This window comes from Lytechinus pictus, chromosome 9, assembly GCF_037042905.1.
Source record: "Lytechinus pictus isolate F3 Inbred chromosome 9, Lp3.0, whole genome shotgun sequence".
Classification (NCBI taxonomy): domain Eukaryota; kingdom Metazoa; phylum Echinodermata; class Echinoidea; order Temnopleuroida; family Toxopneustidae; genus Lytechinus; species Lytechinus pictus.
Genome location: NC_087253.1, coordinates 14151731 through 14163313, shown reverse-complemented (window position 1 = coordinate 14163313; position 11583 = coordinate 14151731). Strand labels below are relative to the sequence as shown.

The window sequence follows — 11583 nt, the reverse complement described above, 5'->3', positions numbered from 1 at the left end:
ATTGAAATAAAATTTAAATCCTTTAAAGGTTTTGGTCAAGTACGAATCAATGGAAATCATCGCAGAGTTTAAAAAAAATATTAGATTGATTCAAATGGTAACCTGGATCGATTAATATATACAGTGCGTCCCAGAAAAAACGAAACCGAGATTTAGCGATGATTTATCATAACTTAATCATAAATAAAATAGACAAATTACCTACCAATGTAAAGCTTAGAATCTCCTCTTTCATCTGGTATTACTTAGATTATTCCTCATTCACGCATGAGTGAGCAAAAACAATTCGAAGAAAGGATGCCAAAAACTCATTTGGCGGGGGTATCTGAATTTCACATGACTAAAAAGTTCAATATCTTCTCTTTTCTTTGATACCTAAATCACAGAAAATGGTCAAGTAGTAAAAAAGTTATGATCCCTCGAAAAAATGCTTGTATTTCCATAATTTCATTAAATAAACGTGTTTTCACCGGTTTCCCACTGAAGCTATCGCACGGTAACAAAAGACTTAATGCATGGCTGAGCGTCAACCAAACGGAGTGTCGAGTGAGTTTGAACGCTAGCCTGTAAAACCTCTTCATTTTATGAAATTATTGAAATTCAAGCCTTATTTCAAATAATCAGAACTTTGTTATTTCTTGACCATTTTCTGTAATTGAGGTATCAAATTAAAGAGCAGATATTGAACTTTTTAAAAATGTGGTTTTCTTTTTAAAACCCAGATACGGCCCGCCAAGTGACTTTTTGGTATCCCCTTTTTAAATTGTTTTTGCTCACTCATGCGTGAATGAGAAATAATCTAAGTAATTTCAGATGAAAGAGGAGATTCTAAGCTTTAAAATGGTAGGTCATTTGTCTATTGTATTTGCGATTAAGTTATGATAAATCATCGATAAATCTCGGTATCGTTTTTTGTGGGACGCACTGTATATATATATATTTTTTTTTTTTTTACGGTAGTAGAATCAAGTAAAATGATTAATGAACTAAATTTATATGAAGTCTAATTCAAATGGAGCTAAATCAATTTTTGTAGTTTTTCTGTAAATCAAGGTTTTTTAATCAACCAATTTCCCTTATCCACTGCTGTTTTATTTTGAAACATATGATAGTGCTATCATCTTAGATTTATTTAATAATGTTTAAATATCTAGCATTCAATATAAATTTAAGCATTTTTTTTTCATGGATTTAGCTCGTTTTGGAGTAAAACCTTAGTTGAGTGCCCATATTTGCCAATTCAAACATGTTGAAAATTGGAAATTGAACACGAAGCATATAAATATTGTTAGAAGAGTACATTTTACATCATTTCTGATGTTTGTCAATTGGAAATTTTAAAAAGAAGAAAAACTATTTTTTCATCTTTTTTACGGAAGCTGACTTTTTTATTCCAGTTTTATTCCAAAAGTAGCTAAATAAAAAAAATCGTGAAAATAATAAAATTCTGTTGTTTTCATCAAACTTAGCACTGATGGTGTAAATTTTATTCCGCAACATGTACTTAAGAAATTTTACATGACCCCGTAGTGGATTTAGCTCCTTTTGGAATAAAACTGTTTTGGATTTCGCCCCCTTTGAAATAAAAATTGAATTTACAATCAATTTTTACCAACCTTCCCAATTTTTTTGAAAGTGTGATATGGTGCCCTATTTTGATTCTTATGTTTAAGATTCATATATTTATATTAAAAAATCAATTTTGGTCAAAAGTGGATTTAGCTCCTTTTAGAATCAAGCTCTTCATATTGGTGTCATTTGAATTAATTATGTCGATTTATATACGAGGAAGTAATAATACATTTTTTTCAAAAAGGAAAATACAAAAAAGAGATATATACATATATGTATATATACACATACATATATATATATATATATATATATAAATGAGAAAATTTATACATGTCAACATCTTTGGCAACTCTTTTATTTAAATATTTGTGAAAGAAATAGATGAAGAGAACAATGGTAGGCGTAGCTTAAATCAAGGTTCCCCAGAGCTATCTGCCCTTTGGAAAAATTGGTGATGCCAAAAATTGTCTCTGCCGGGAATGGAACCCGGGGCCCCAGCTTGGAACGCCGGAGCCTTAACCACTAGACCACAGAGACGGGTTAGTGGCAACGGCGACCCCGATCCGACTGACTGTCAGATTTTCGACACTATACCATTTAAATTTCCTTTGTCCGGTGTAGGTGGGTTTTTCAACATTTCCAGTCCGTGCTTACATTCCAATAAGTGGATTGGTGAGATTTGTCTGCTTTAAGATTTCCCTTTTTCTGGTCTGATTATCAAAACTCTTCAGCTCGCGCTTCGCGCTCGAATCCTTGTTTTTAGTGAAATACGTATGGCCATATTGAATTCCTATACAAGCCTAAGAATGACCCTCTTCAGGTCTGAATTTCAAAAATTTTCATCTCGCGCTTCGCGTTCACAATATTTGATCAGTGATGTACGTACGTATCATGTTCATGATTACAATGACTACAAAAAGTGCTTCATGTTTTTAGGTGTAATTCTAATAAAATCAGCAAGCACTTGGCGCTCGTATTAGATGACTATGGTGAGATGTGTGTGCTCTTCATGAATTCCTAAAAAAACAGTCCTTAAAATGTCCCTGTTTGGGGTCAATATATACAAAAATATCAAGTTACACTTTGCTTGTAATGTCCCTCTTTTGCCCTTTTTGCCCTTTTTTTAAGGTTCTGAATACAAAAAAAAAATTCAGCTCGCGCTCGCATTATTTGATCCATGGTAAACTACATATCCGTTTAATGGCACAGTCCTTGAAATTTCTCTATTAGGTCAGTATACTTGGCATTTGAGCGAGCCTCGCATGCCCCTTAAGTGACTCAAACTTTTTGCTGGTGCCCCCAATGCCGTGATCGACTGTATGCCACTGTTTCTAATACAGATTGAAATTCATAAGAATCTGAAATGATAAGCGAGAAAAACAAAGATGAAAATTAAAAATACCCAATTTAATCGATCCAGGATACCATTTAAATCGATCTAATAAAATGATTTTTTTTTTAATCTGTGACGAATTTAATCGATCCAGGATACCATTTAAATCGATCTAATAAAATGATTTTTTTTTAATCTGTTACGAATTTACGTTGATTACAACTTAACCAAAATGAAAAAAAAGATTCAGAATATTTTCACTTACGTTGGTTGATTTTAAATTTATCAAATGTGACTGAGTGAAATAAACTAAGGAATCGACATGCCATTTAAATTCTAACAATGGATAATTGAGTTTTTAACATTGACTAAAATATTTTAAAATTTAATTTAGAATTCCAACAACTTCTTCTCTGAAATTATCGTTGTTTGAACATTAAATTTTGGCAGATTTACTTATTACAAAGTTAGTAAATCTGATAGCAACATTACCATGCTCTTTTACTATATTCCGATTGGGGGTAAAACCGTTGATCCAGGGCTAGGGGAATGCGGGGTAAGTTGAGCCACCACCCCTAGGCCAATAATGAACGAGTCAGATATTATGGTGGTGTCATGTATTAATGATCCATTACATAACCCTTAACCCCACCACATTGTTTTCAACTTTGCAACATAGAGTACTTTTTGGAGGGAAAAATACAAATTTCAGCAAAAAAAGGGTGTGAAATAGATCAGCGCTTTTTACCCACACACGTCTTTAAATTTAATAAAATACCTTGGTGTTCATATTCATCAGAACATGACGTGGAACCACCATATTAGCATGGTCACCAAGAAGGCCAACTCTACACGTGCCTTCTTGCAACGTAACCTGCACTCATGCCCAAGAAGCGTCAAGGTTCTATGTTACAAATCTCTCCTCAGACCTGTCCTGGAATATGGATGTGAAGTGTGGGACCCCTTCACCAAGGACAAAACCCGGAACCTGGAGATGGTGCAGCGACGATATGCTAGATTCACCATGGGAGACCATCGTCGCACTAGTAGTGTCACCGATATGCTACGACAGCTACAGTGGCCCACCCTTGAAGAGAGAAGAGCCCAGTTCAAGGTGGTGATGGTTTATCGCTTGGTAAACACAATTGTTGATGTACCAACGGTACAGTACTTCAACCAGGCTGCTACTTCCACCTCGCTTCGTGGTCATCAGATGAGGTTACATGTCCCACATGCTCTCACTGTTACTTATCAGAAAACTTTTATTCCTGATGCCATTAGACTGTGGAATATTCTCCCTGCCATTACAGTTAACTGCACTTCAGTAGCCAATTGCGCTAAGACCGGCTGATTTTTTTTTTTTTTTAAAGGAGAATGAAACTCTTGGAGCAAGTTAGCTTTTGTGAAAGCAGAAAAATCAAAGAATAAGATCAACAAAAGTTTGAGTAAAATAGGACTAGCAATAGAAGAGTTATGAGCATTTGAATGTCGAGATCACTAATGCTATGGAGATCCTCCCATTGGCAATGCGACCAAGATCTATGATGTCACAGATGAACAACTCTCCCCTTTTGGACACTGAAAATATACCCCAAAACATCTCTTTTTGCTCATTCTAATCATATGACAAACGATTCATCAATGATATAATGTTGTGAAACCTCTGTACTTGTCCTCTCATAAAGAGAACACCTCACATTGTGATAGACTCTGTAAAAGTGAGAATATAAGTGAAATAAGTACTAAAGTAATGAGGGAGTTGTACGTGTGTGACATCACAGATCTTGGTCGCATTGCCAATTGGAGGATCTATATGGCATTAGTGATCTCAATATTCAAATGCTCATAACTTTCTTATTATTCATTCAATCTTCCTCAAACTTTCAACAATATGTTTCTTTGATTTTTCTCTTTGATATGGATTCAGCTGGTTTCAAGGGTTTCATTCTCCTTTAATAACCGCACGTGTATGTAGAATAGATCTTCCACAGCACTGTACATACTCCTGCACAATTCTACAATTACGATGGTACACCAACCTGGTGGACTGTACTTTAACGGATGAGGATGATGAAGAACAATATATTTAGTCCAGGTATGGATTCTCATTCTTGTCATGGTCTTTTACCTGATGGATGCATAAGAAATGTGTGGATGTGAAAATATCGCATGAAGTTCGAATTGGGGGTAATTTGAGCCAGCCAACATGGGGCAAGTTGAGCCATGGTAATTCTAATGGTAATGTATAATAAAATCGAACAAACCTAAAAAAAGCCATTGATATGCAGGCAGAAAGGAACAAATTCACATGACAGTTATTTTACTTTTAGAGAATTAGAAAGTCAAAAGGGGCCTAAGCTTTCTATCCTAGCAGAATCTTCGTCGGAGGCAAAATGAAAAACATATAAAGTGGAACAACCATAATATAGACCACAGACAAGCTACAGCAACACTAGAAACAAGGAGACAAAAGGGGCATTAGTGAGTAGAGAAGACCAATCAGGTTAGTGAAGGGGATGAAAGAAAAGGAGTAGGCAGACACAAAGGGAAGTTAGTGTAAGGCCAGTAAAAGACCTCAAGCCAAGAGGGATTAAAATAATGAGGCAGGCAACATCAAACAGGATCTGGAACAAAACAGTGATAGAAGGTATGAGGAAGAGATGAATAACAAGAGAATTAGTGAGAGGTGAGTCAAACAGGTTACAAAGAAAGGCATAATAAACTGGTGCATAAGAGTGGGGGGGGGGGAAGGAAAAGAATGGGGAACAACTGATAATGTGCAAAAGACATATAAGTATATATGAAAAAGCATTATACAAAATAAGAGAAGAAGGTAAGTGTAAATATGTATCTATAAGTGATATGTATATAAATATCCAAAAAAGAAATGTATATGAAAAAATATAAATACACATATGGTGTAACTGATATTGTAATTTGCTAGGTGTGACGGGAAAAAAACATAAGACTAGTCTGATAGTAGAAAAAAAAAAACACCTGTATATGTGAAAAAGAGGAAGCAAATTGCCTGTAAAGGTAAAAGCAAATATAGAAGCTGAGGTTGTATGAGAGAGGGGGTGTATTATGAAGAAACCATAGTATACATATAAATAAGCAAAATAAATATGTGGTAAATCTAAAAGAGGTGAGTGGAGAAAAAAAAAAAATATATAATAATTATTATATCGCCTGAATAAGGAAGGAAAAATAGGAGCTGAGCTTGTATGAGATATGGGAGGAAAGTAGAGGAAGAATGTTAGTATTTATAGTGAATTAGCAAGTGAAAAGACTTTAAAAAAAAAATGACATGCTGGTTCTTCCCGCTTACATTCTGTACATAGATTTTGTGGCTCAACTTACCCCACAGATGGGGCAAGTTGAGCCATTTGACATCGTTTTTTCAAAGGTCACATTGACATAAAGTGTGAGGGTAGAAAGTTATATATAAGTGAAAAATATTTCCTAAGAATCAACTTTAAAGGCAAGCTACTTATTTCTATAATATTATTAATCATATCAAGTCTAACATGCAAAATGCAAAAATTGTCACAACTTACCCCGCCTTCCCCTACGGATATATCCCTTGTCAACCCCAATACTGAAGGCCATGAGGCAAAGAGCAATTGTGTGCCTGCCATGTGTTTTATTGTAGTGGTCCACAAACAGTGGTCCAGTGAATTAGCCTCCGGACTTTTAAACAGGAGGCCACGGGTTCAAATCCTAGCCAGGAAACTAGAAAAATCTAAAATGATAATGAAGAAAAGGTAACTATATTTGGTAGAGATTGAAATTCGATAGAATCTGAAATGATAAGAGAGCAAAACAAAGATAAAAAATACAGATGGAATGAGTCCATAATCCTCTCCAAACACTGACTGCTCTCCCATATTGTTAATACTTTGCTTCCTTTTTGTATTATTTCCTCATATTTTAATAGATAAATTAATTCAAATGACACACTATTGATTATAGATAATTTTACTTGATTCTACTACCTCTAAAAATATTTTATATTTTAGGCAATCCAGGTTATAGGGATGATCTGGGCTGGAAATATTTATATTTCAATAAATAGAGTAAAATTCATAAAGCAAAATGCTGAAAATTTCATAATAATAATAATAATAGGCATTTATATAGCGCCAACTATCTAGAAATATTCTATTTCGAGGCGCGTTGTTATTATTATTATTACCCCGGCTTTAGCTCGAGCTGCCTTTCAGCGCTCGTGTATTCAAGGAATTAATCCTGGCGGGTACCCATTCACCTCACCTGGGTTGAGTGCAGCACAATGTGGATAAATTTCTTGCTGAAGGAAATTACGCCATGGCTGGGATTCGAACCCACGACCCTCTGTTTCAAAGTCAGAAGACTGGGCCACAACGCTCCATCACATTACATTTTCTCTATATATTTTTTCCTTGAGTGCTACGATAAAACTTAACAAACTCAACGTACTCAAAACTTTTTCCTCGTGTCAGGTATTCACAACATAACAAAGAGATTTTCCAAATACACAAAAATCAATCATTGATAAAACCTAGTGGAATTGAAGCCATAAAAAACAATTTCCATAAAAAACTCCCACCATCTCGGCCTCATTAGTAAAACATGTTTTGTTGTCTTCTCTCATATCACTGACCTATGTAGTAGTTCCATGCTCAAATCAAATATACAATAACAAGATAAGTCTCATAAAGCAAATTCTACTATCACCGAAACAGGTATTAACAAAGAGGTATACAATTGTACAACAAATTATCCAATTAAACATATTGACCATTGAGAATAAGAACATGCAACTTGTTTCTAATACAGATTGAAATTCATAAGAATCTGAAATGATAAGCGAGATAACAAAGATGATAATTAAAATATCAAATTTAATCGATCCAGGATACCATCTAAAAAAAAAGAAAAAGAAATAAAATCCAGGATACCATAAAAAAAAAATTTAATCGATCTAATAGTTTTTTTTAAATCTGTGACGAATTTACGCTGATTTGAACTTGACCAAAACATAAAAAGGACTTAGAATATTGTTACTTACTCCGGTTAATTTCAAATTTATTAAATGAGACTGAGTGAACTACAAAAAGGAATCAAAATACTACTTAAATTCTAACAATGAATATTTAAGTTTTTAACTTTGACTAAGATATTCTAAAATTTATTTAAGAAAAAATATAACGACCAAAGATTGGATTACCCTACTAAGTAAAATTAGGTTTTGTACAAAGGTGCTAACTTGTTACCGTGGTGGTTTTAAACTTGACTGTTTACTTTTGTTGATGTTCTTTTTCTGTTATGTATAAGCGTTTTGGAGTGTAGTATTTTACTGAATGCATGGTTTGTATATTACATGTACTGAGTGTATGTAAATATTGTATATATGTTGATATTTTGATGAATAAAATTATTGAAAAAAAAAGATTTACTCGTTACTAAGTTAGTAAATCTAATAACAGCAGTACCATCATGCTCCTTTACTATTTTCCGATTGGGGTGAAATAATTGATCCTACAAAGACTACGGTTGTCTTCCTTGTCAACCCAAATAGTGAAAGGGGAATCCAACCCAAATATAAACTTGTTTTTATATGAAAAAGAAAAATCAGACAAGTTGATAGGTGAAATTTTGAACAATATTGGACAAACAACAAGAAAGTTATGAATTTTTAAAAGTTGTAAATATTGGTAATCACTATACCCATGGAGACTTCAGATTGGCCGCATATGGGATGTCATAGTGATGTAAGGCAAGGACTATTCTTCCATGTACTCCAATACATATTATGGCTAAAATGTCATTTTTCTCAAAAGTTTTATTTCAAATTATATTTTTCTTTCATGAGGACATAAAACAATATACTACCTGGATTATATTAAGATTACTGCCTCAGGGGAATGGGTACTTAGGAGAAAACCACAAATCCCTGATAATAAAATAGGCCTACATGTACATGGCCTATGGGAAAGTTGTCCTTGCCCCTTGTCATAATTTACTTACCCAGTTGCCAATTTGAAATCTACATACTATTAGTGATCTCAATTTTAAAGCAGCTATAACTTTCTTATTGCTTGTCCGATTTCTGTCAAACTTTCGCCATTCTGTTTAATTTATTTTTCTCCTTCCCAACACAACCATTTTATGGCCAAGGCTGAATTCCCCTTGAAGGCCATCTTCTGAATGAGGCAAAGAGCACTTGTGTCTTTGGTTTTGTTTTGCTTCTGTGTTTGTTTGTTTGTTGTTGTTTCTTATGTTTGCTTCTTTGCTATTTTCAAACTCCTTAAAAAAAATATTTAAATATATATATATATATATATATATATATATATATATATATAGATATATATACACATAGGTACATAATACGTACATGTATGTGTTTGTGTATTGAAACAACAACAACAAAATAGGGGTCGGGAGGGGGAGGGGGTAGGATATGAATTGTTCTTCCTCGGCAAATCTTCGGATGATCTGCTGTCCCAGTCCAGCACCAACTTTCGACAATCTAATCGCTCAACACCACCATTCTCTAAGGGGTTTCCGATGATATAGAAACGAAGACCCTACAAGAGCTAGGTAGTTTATTTTAAAGATAAATGAAAGTAGTTGCTGTAAACACTGATTTCACGAGAAAGTCTGTAAAACCAGGCTTAATTGTCATTCTAGATCTGGTACAGTTACATTAACTGAACTTTGTGAAATCTTGAAATCTACGCTGAAAATTTTTCACACTGAAGATCACCAACACAGATAAGCGCACGTGGGACAGTGTGTTATTATTGCTTTGAATGTCGGCCCGACGCTTGACCCGAATCCCGTGCTTATTTGCTAATTTCTCAGCAATTACACAATTTCTTCCAGAATCCTATGCCACATATTTTTTATTTATACAAACATACATTTTGGTGGTCATTTCATTGGATTCTGTACGAACTCATTTTGAAATCGTTGCCACAACTGGCATTTATCTTTAATGTAATCAAGGCTATTTTCTGAATTTAGGAACAGAGCAATTGCGCACGTGTTTTATGGTTAAGCACTTGGTCCACAAACAGTTGCCCAGTGGATTAGTCTCCGGACTTTGAAACAGGGGACCCTGGGTTCAGATCCCAGCCATGAAACTTAATGACAAATGTTAAATGACAATGAAGAAAATGTGACTTGTCTTTGTTATAGATATAGAATCTGAAATGGTAAGAGAGAAAAACAAAGATGCAAATTACAGGTGGAGTAAGTCCACCTCCCCTCAAAACCTGGATTCCTCGTCCATAATGTTGATATTTTAATTTCTTCTTATTAGTATTACTTCCTAATAAAAATAGATAAATCAATTCAAATGACATAGTATAGATTATAGATATTTTTTTCAATCTATGTCCGTAATAAAAAAAAAATTTAATCGATCCAGGTTATCATTAGAATCGATCTAATAACATTATTGTTTTAATCTGGGATGACTTTACGTTGATTTGAACTTGACCAAAACATTAAAAGGATTTGGAATACTTTTAATCCTTCTGATTAATTAAAAAAATAAAGATTTGAATTGGCTGAAATAAAAAGAGGAATCAAAATGCCAACAGTGGTTTTTAATATTTTAACTGTTAACAAAAATGTTTTAAACAATTATAATATTTCTTTTCACTAAAATTAAGTGTGGATATTACATAATTGTTTTATGTAAAAATTTTGGCAGATTTACCCATGTCTGTAAATCTAGTTCTACAGTCAGTCCGCAAGCCCCTGTGTTAATGAGCAAATGAGTATGATTTATCCAAGTCCTCTCGTGGCTAAATTCATGTCCTGCTCTCCTTGAGTAATATTGATTATATTTGTACCATGGGCAGGAGTAAATGTTACCCTTTTATATTGGTCATTTCTTTTGAATGAAATATTTTGATAAATAAGTGAATTTTTTACCTGAAAAGATGCATCAAACAGAATTTTCTTCCTCTGTTTTCACTTGCAAATTGTGCAACATTTTGTGTTTTAGGCACCAACATTATTTATATCATCAGAAAGCTCAAACTCTATACTTTCTTACAATGTCACTCTTGATATGTGGCATCTTTTAGATGGGTCAGCAGCCAGTTATTTCCATCAAGATGCAAGACGAGATTTCTGAAATTTCTGAGTAACATAAATTCCAGAGTTCTGATTGGCTGAATACTGTTTTCAAAACAAACAGGCGCGGGTAATTTGAAGAGATTACCACATGGTGAGTGTGACCTTGCAGAGGCCCAGTGTGGGGAACATTGGAATTTGCGTGGGTGTGTGGTCTGTATGACCAATCAGAGCGCAGTATTCTTGTTTTTGAGCTGCAAAATGTACTTGGCCTATGAAAAGCTGGCTGCTGACCCATCTAAAATACATCTTCTTATAGAAATTATATCATATTAAAGCTTAGATCTTCAGCTTTATCATGATTTAAAAATCATTTGTGCCCAAACAGAAATTAAGTGTGAAAACAACAACTTTTGTAGCATGAAAAAAATATTTTGTTTCATGTTTTAGATCAAAAGTTTTTCCTATATTACAACATTCTTTTACAAATCCAAACACATGACCTCAAAGAATGTTTCTTCTTCTTTACAAAGATACCAAAAACATGAAATTTGGTCAATATTTAGAGCAGCAATGGCCGAATAAAAAGAGGTGTTTTGGTT

The 11583-nt window shown here is 33.9% G+C and overlaps 1 non-coding gene across 1 annotated transcript; it reads right to left on the bottom strand.

Moving 5' to 3' along the window:
* Positions 1-2040: 2040 nt before the first annotated feature.
* TRNAG-UCC (transfer RNA glycine (anticodon UCC)) lies at positions 2041-2112 on the bottom strand. Its single transcript has one exon. It is a non-coding gene; the product is annotated as a tRNA-Gly (tRNA).
* Between the last annotated feature and the right edge of the window lie 9471 nt (positions 2113-11583).